Source organism: Trachemys scripta, chromosome 10 (assembly GCF_013100865.1).
Source record: "Trachemys scripta elegans isolate TJP31775 chromosome 10, CAS_Tse_1.0, whole genome shotgun sequence".
Lineage (NCBI taxonomy): Eukaryota > Metazoa > Chordata > Testudines > Emydidae > Trachemys > Trachemys scripta.
In genome coordinates, this window is record NC_048307.1 from 73154583 (window position 1) to 73161010 (window position 6428).

The 6428-nt window shown below is 47.2% G+C and overlaps 1 protein-coding gene across 2 annotated transcripts in view; it reads left to right on the forward strand.

Annotated features, from left to right (window-relative positions):
• Positions 1-6428, forward strand: part of SV2B (synaptic vesicle glycoprotein 2B) — a 104908-nt gene that overhangs the window by 53062 nt on the left and 45418 nt on the right. The window lies entirely within an intron of this gene.

The following is a 6428-nucleotide window of genomic DNA, read 5'->3' on the forward strand; positions in this document are numbered from 1 at the left end:
TACAGCTCCTCTGCTCCCGGGAAAGGGAAATTACAGATTTCTTGTCCATTCTATTCTCATCCATATTCTCCTGAATCTTTCTTCCCTGGCAATCTGCCAAGAGGGATTACCCCAAGACCTACCTTATTCCTTTAACTTATGGCTACATGATGAAGTGGGGAGGGAAGCATCTGATCTTTGGTGAATAAGAGGCTAGAGAAAACAGGACAGCCCCCAGAAAAGGTCCCACTACCATTTAGTCTTATATCAACATGACATATATAAGAACTTGTGCTGACATTTTAAGTTGCAGAGTACAAATTAGAAGGTACCTTGCTCACAGGATAAACAGGCAATATTTGGCCACAGACAAAGTAGCTCCTGGATGTGCAGTAATGTAGTGCAGAGTAAGTAGTATGTAGAGGAGGGGTAATTTCAGAGTAAATTATAGCATGCAGAGGCAGGATTTAATGAAGGATACGTTTTGTGTAGAGTCAGGATAATTGGATGGTACATAGTATTTGGTGGGGAGGTAACTGGAGTGTAAATACTAAATAGACTATATAGAGAGGGTTATTGTGCAGTATGTTTAGAGGGTAAGTAGTGTGTAGCAGAGGGGTGTACATTGGAATGCAGATTCACCAGCCAGCAGGGGTGCTGGAACAATTTTTACAGTGGGGTGCTGAGAGCCATTGAACCAAACTGTAAACCCTGTATATATTGGAAACCACTTCAAGCCAGGGGGTTTTGCAGCACCCCCAGCTCCACCACTGGAGGGAAAATAACATCCCGGGTACAAGGTCCCTAAGGTTCAATTTATTGTAAAAACCAGGTTCCAAAACAGTAGCAAATAAACTCAAGATACTAGTACTAACTCCCAGCCTCCTACGGCTTTCTCAACTCCCACCAGCTGGGAGGGGAGAGGACACCCCTTCCCCTTTCACAACCCTTCCTAGCTACTATGGAGAGAAACTCCTTCCCCATGCTGGAGCTGCTCTATATATTGTATGTGTTTGTCTTATTTCTTGGAAGTCTCCAATGATCTGGCAAGTAAGTGGGGATTACCTTGTGGTTAGAATTTTCCTCCCAAGCTGCCCTGGCGACCCTGCCAGGAAGGAGCGAGGGGGGGTGGAGGCACCACCAAATAAATTCATAGGAAAAAATAAGGAAGATACACCCTGCTGAGTGGGTGGCGGGATCCAAAAGAACCCAGACCTATCCATCAAAAAACCTGTAAGCAGATTGGCATTAAAGAAGGTAACTGGGTGGAGAGGGGGCGCTACACATGGTAAGTGGGGTTGCTAAGAGGAGTAATTGTAGGGTAACTAGCATTTAAACTTGTGGTAGTGCTTAGATACTTGGGTGATGAGTACTATAGAAAAACCTAATGTAGAGGGCTAGATATGTTAGCTAGTAGCAAGGGGGTAATTGAAAGGTAAGTAATACAGAGTATACAGAGGCAGAGGGTAATTCCAGGGTAAGTATCATGTAAGTACTGGGCAATTGCAGGGTAAGTTACTGGTAGACATGTCCCAAGGAAAAGATAGAATTACCTGTAACTTTGCTTGGATGATGTGTTTGCTGCTGGACATGAAAGACTCTCAGTGCAGCATAACTGAAGGGCTGGCCTGGTTAAGCTGAGAGCAGTCAATAAATCACTGAACTGACAACTACTCCTTCCCCCGTGGAACGGTCTCACGGCTCAGCATCTCCTCCGGGGCAGAGTGAAACAAGAAGCTGCTAACAGGACTCCTGACAGGCAGTTGCTTAGAATACCGGGGCCTAGAGCCAACACCATTGAACCCAGCGGTGAATTTTGCTACTGATGTAAACGGGAGTAGGATTGGGTCCTCAGTGCGCACTGACAGTTTGGGAGTAGATTAAATATACGATGCCCCAGTATCTTCTCTGTCCTGACATTTGTGGAAACCAGTAACTGGTCATGAAAGTGACTGGCCAGTACCATGTGGGGAATACAGCCAACTGCTGGCTCACTACACATTCCAGCAGAGTGAAGTTGTTAGCAGAGTACTGTGCAGGGTGCAGTGTGAGAGAGGCAGCAAGAGTGTGGGCAGGGCTGGCTCTGGCTTTTTTGCTGCCCCAGGCAAAAAAGCCTCCCGCTGCCCCCCCTCCGCCCTGCGGCGGGGAGCGCGGCAGGGGAGGGCACCAAGCCCGGCTGCGGCCCTGCTCTTCCCGGCTAGCCAGCCGGAGCGCCAGGGGGAGGGCGGTGAGCCCGGCCGCGGCCCCACTCTCCCCGGCGGCCGGCGCGCCAGGAGGAGGGCAGAGAGCCCGGCCGCGGCCCCGCTCTCCCCGGGTGAGCGCCGCCCCCCTCCAGGTGCCGCCCCAAACACATGCTTGGAGGGCTGGTGCCTGGAGCCGGCCCTGAGTGTGGGAGAGAGGACAACCTGCAGGCTGCAGGGAGAGAGCGGAAGTTCCCTGCTCTGGAAGAGTGGGTGCTGCATTACTCCATGCCCCAGGAGAGGAGCATGTGTGCTGCTAGAGTTAGTGGGTCTGTCTCAGGAATTGCTGGGTGTGACTGCAACCTGTGGAACAGCTGCAAAGTGAAGGCAAAGGCAGGGGCTGTTGTATAGCTGTTGAGTAAGATAATGACCCATGTGCCACTGCCATTACCATCCTGATCGGACTCTGTGCAGCCGATAGCCCTGCATTCTGCAGAATAAATATGAACGGAAAAGCTTTTTACCCGCCAAGACCTGAACTATATGGTTCACGTTCCCGCTTCAACAGCCGATGATATCACTAGAGCGGCATTACTTTCTGCATTCCTCACAATGCCCTTAGGTAAGTGGGGCCATACGGTAGGGAACAATCCTGACCTGGCAGGAGAGTGATGGTCTGGTTGCTCCTCTGTCTCCTGTGATTCTGGGTGACACACACAATCCTCAGCTCATGTTGTGGCATCTTAGGAAAGGAGGAAATGATTTCCAGCTTTTTTGTTGTCAAATGTATATCTTTGTAATTTTAACAAATGATAAATGACCAGTTACTGGTTTCCATGAATGTCGGGACAGAGAAGATATTGGGGCATCGTATATTTAATCCACTCCCAAATTGCCAGTGCGCATTGAGGACCCAATCCTACTCCCATTTACATCAGTAGCAAAATTCACTGCTGGGCTCAATGGGGGCTGGTATAAAGGGCCAGCTTTTTCATGGCATTCAGGCATCTTGGGCCTGTTGCTGATTTGGTATGTTAAAGGCTGTTGCTGATCTGGACTCTTGAAAAGTTTGTTAATTATTATAATTTCATTTACAAGGAAAGCTTTACAGTTCGCCTTTACAACTATCAGCAGGAAGCAACGTGTTGTTTCCAGAAAAGAAAGTGGCAACGGAAACACTGCCCAGGTCACTTTCTTTGATTTGACAGGCTGAGACGTGAGGTCACTTTGAAACATAACCTGCCAACAAGTGCCACTTGAACAATTCAACAGCAGGGTCTAATGTTCTTCCTGATTCTTTGTACCAGAACAGAGTGTGCCCGTTTAAAAACCCTTCCCCCTTCTTTCTGGAACAAAATATTCTCAATGGAGCTAAATTCTCACTGCCTCGAAGAGAATAATATCCACCCTTGGAGTGGACCTTTGTATAATGGAAAAGGTTATTTCAAAAGCGAGATGGTTTTTTAAGACTCCAAAGGAGTCTGGGGATTTTTTTAACCCACGCTGGAGGCCCTTTAGCAATGAAACGCAAGATGTAAAACCTGTGAAATGCCTCCGCTGGCTGTCAGTGTATTAACTTCTTTGCATATAAACACATCCGGAGTGGATGCAAAGGCTTCTCTTTACTGCAGCGTTCTCTAGAGTTGCTTGATCTTTCTGACTTGATTGGCTTGCCTCTTTTTTTTTTTTATTGATTGGTTTTTCACAGTCCTGGAAAATGCCCCGGCTGCCTTTTTAACCTAATGGAAAATGTATGGGATAACTCAGCAAAAGAAGGAAATGTGCTTACTGCAGCGACAAATGTCATGGGAGCTAAAGCAAAGATAGATGCTCTGACAGTACCCACGGAGAGAGACTGACCCCGCCGCCCCATAATGAGAAAGCGGCCTATGTGTATGCCATACATTTAACCAAACACATGCTGCAGACTGCACACATTGGTTAGAAGGAGCAGAAAGACGGAGCTCAGCGTCCTGGCCTCTTTCATGCCAAAAGATTCTTATTTTCTCTATTCCTTGCACTGTCAGTGGCCCCTATAAACGGCTGGATTGTGCCTCCCTTTGGAGCAGTGTACACCCTTGAAGGTACTAGCAGGGAGCATTCTGTGCGCTCTGCCTTCCCCCGCAGTGGATTGGGGTAGTCAGCCCCCCCATCCCTCCCTCCTTCCCTTCTATCCCCATGCTAGCGCAATCCCTTAAACAGCACTGGATCCCAGAAATAAAGGCTGCTTGCAAACTAGTAGGTCAGGTAATTTATAACTCTGCTGGATGATCCACCACAGCGTGCTCTCCAGCACTAAATGTGGGGACAAGCTTTTATCAGCACTTAATACAGAGCAGCTGGTTTGTTGCAAGACACAACAGTCAAACCACTAGTTCAACAGTGACTGGCTGAGGTGAGATGATTCTTGCGTCAGCAGGGACCAGTGGGTATAAACATACCTGTGCACTTGTGGAGACTCGGTTATAGGGGCCTTATTGGCACATCTCCTGTGCCACGAGGTTATTACCTGCTGCCGGGAAGGCTTGTGATGCCACTTATAGGGGAATCATAGATCAAAGTTAATGTAGTTTGAATGGAGATCTTGCTTGGCATACCACAAATATGGCAATTCTGTTGGAAACAGTGGTAACTGTAGTACTGGATATTGGGACCTGCCTCTTTCCGATTATACGTGCATGACCAGCAAGCTGGTGCCTCCCACAGTTAGTAGGTTTGAAGAGTGGCCCTCTAGATGAGCTAGAAAGCAGATCTGTTACAGGACACCAGAGCAACAAGAGCAAAAGCTGTTTTACTCTGCATGAAACTCCTGATTCGGTTGTAAACATAACAAAACAGGGCTTTGCATAAACACATGGAACTGCTTGGAGGATCCCCATTCATGCTCAAGGGAACTCTTTTCAGTATAGAAAGACCTTTCTCTACAGGCAGACTCTGTTTTAATCCAAATGATATTTTTGATGCTACTTTGACCATAATGCCTTTTCCTAGCGTGTGACATGAGTGGCTCCCTTCAGAGCATTTGACAATGTTGGTTTTACTGCATTTCCTATCAGAATTGTGTGTACATAATTTCAGCTGTCTGGCATTTGCACAGTGCCCACATGATGAGAGTAATATTCTGAAGTGCAGAGTTTGCATTGTTATGTTGATTATCACCTTTGGATGCCATACACATGTATGTGTGTGCATGTGTACACACACACACAAATACAAAGTGTGCATAAGTGTATATATACAGATACACACACAAAATAATAGTGCTCACAGGTTACATATTATATAGATATGTCAGTTAGTGGTTCATTTATATTTTACATATTTAGGTTACTACCTGAAAGCTTCAAATGAAAACCAATCTTATACCACATCTGACTTATAGTAGCTCTTATTGCATGATTGTACTGTATATTTATTTACTAACTGACGCCTTCTTTCAAAAACCTTGTTTTCAGCTCTGTGTAATAATAGGAAAAGGCACAAGAGAGCCAACTGGCTGAAATCCACTTGAAAAATAATTGAATACGGGTGTCCAAAATCTGAAGTTGTTTATAAAGGATTTGGCTTCACTCCGTTTTCTCCAAAGAGGGTCATGATTCCATCTTAACTTCATTTGTTGCTAACTGAGAAAATGTCTCCTACAGTGGTTGCTCAAAATGGAATAAATGGGGCCTGGGTGGGTGGGAGAATTTCTCTCTGCATGCACTGCATCTGTCAGGTCTTTTTGTCCAGATGGGGATACATTTAAAAAAAATCCATATAATAAAATGACATCTGCGATCTGGCTTAAAAAGAAAAAGCAAAGCTCCGTTTTTCTTTCATTAAGATGACGACGAGTGCCTAAATATCATGAAGGCTGGGCTCCAAGTTGGCAGACAGACATTCCTCTAGTGCAGTGTTTCCCAAACTTGGGACGCCGCTTGTGTAGGGAAAGCCCCTGGCGGGCCGGGCCGGTTTGTTTACCTGCCGCGTCCGCAGGTCCGGCCGATCGTGGCTCCCACTGGCCGCAGTTCGCCGCTGCAGGCCAATGGGAGCTGCTAGAAGTGGCGGCCAGTGCGTCCCTCAGCCCGCGCCACTTCCAGCAGCTCCCATTGGCCTGGAGCAGCGAACTGCAGCCAGTGGGAGCCGCGATCCGCTGGACCTGTGGATGGGGCAGGTAAACAAACCGGCCCGGCCCGCCAGGGGCTTTCCCTACACAAGCAGCGTCCCAAGTTTGGGAAACACTGCACTAGAGGATTTTCTGTCTGCCAACTTGGAGCCCAGCCTTCA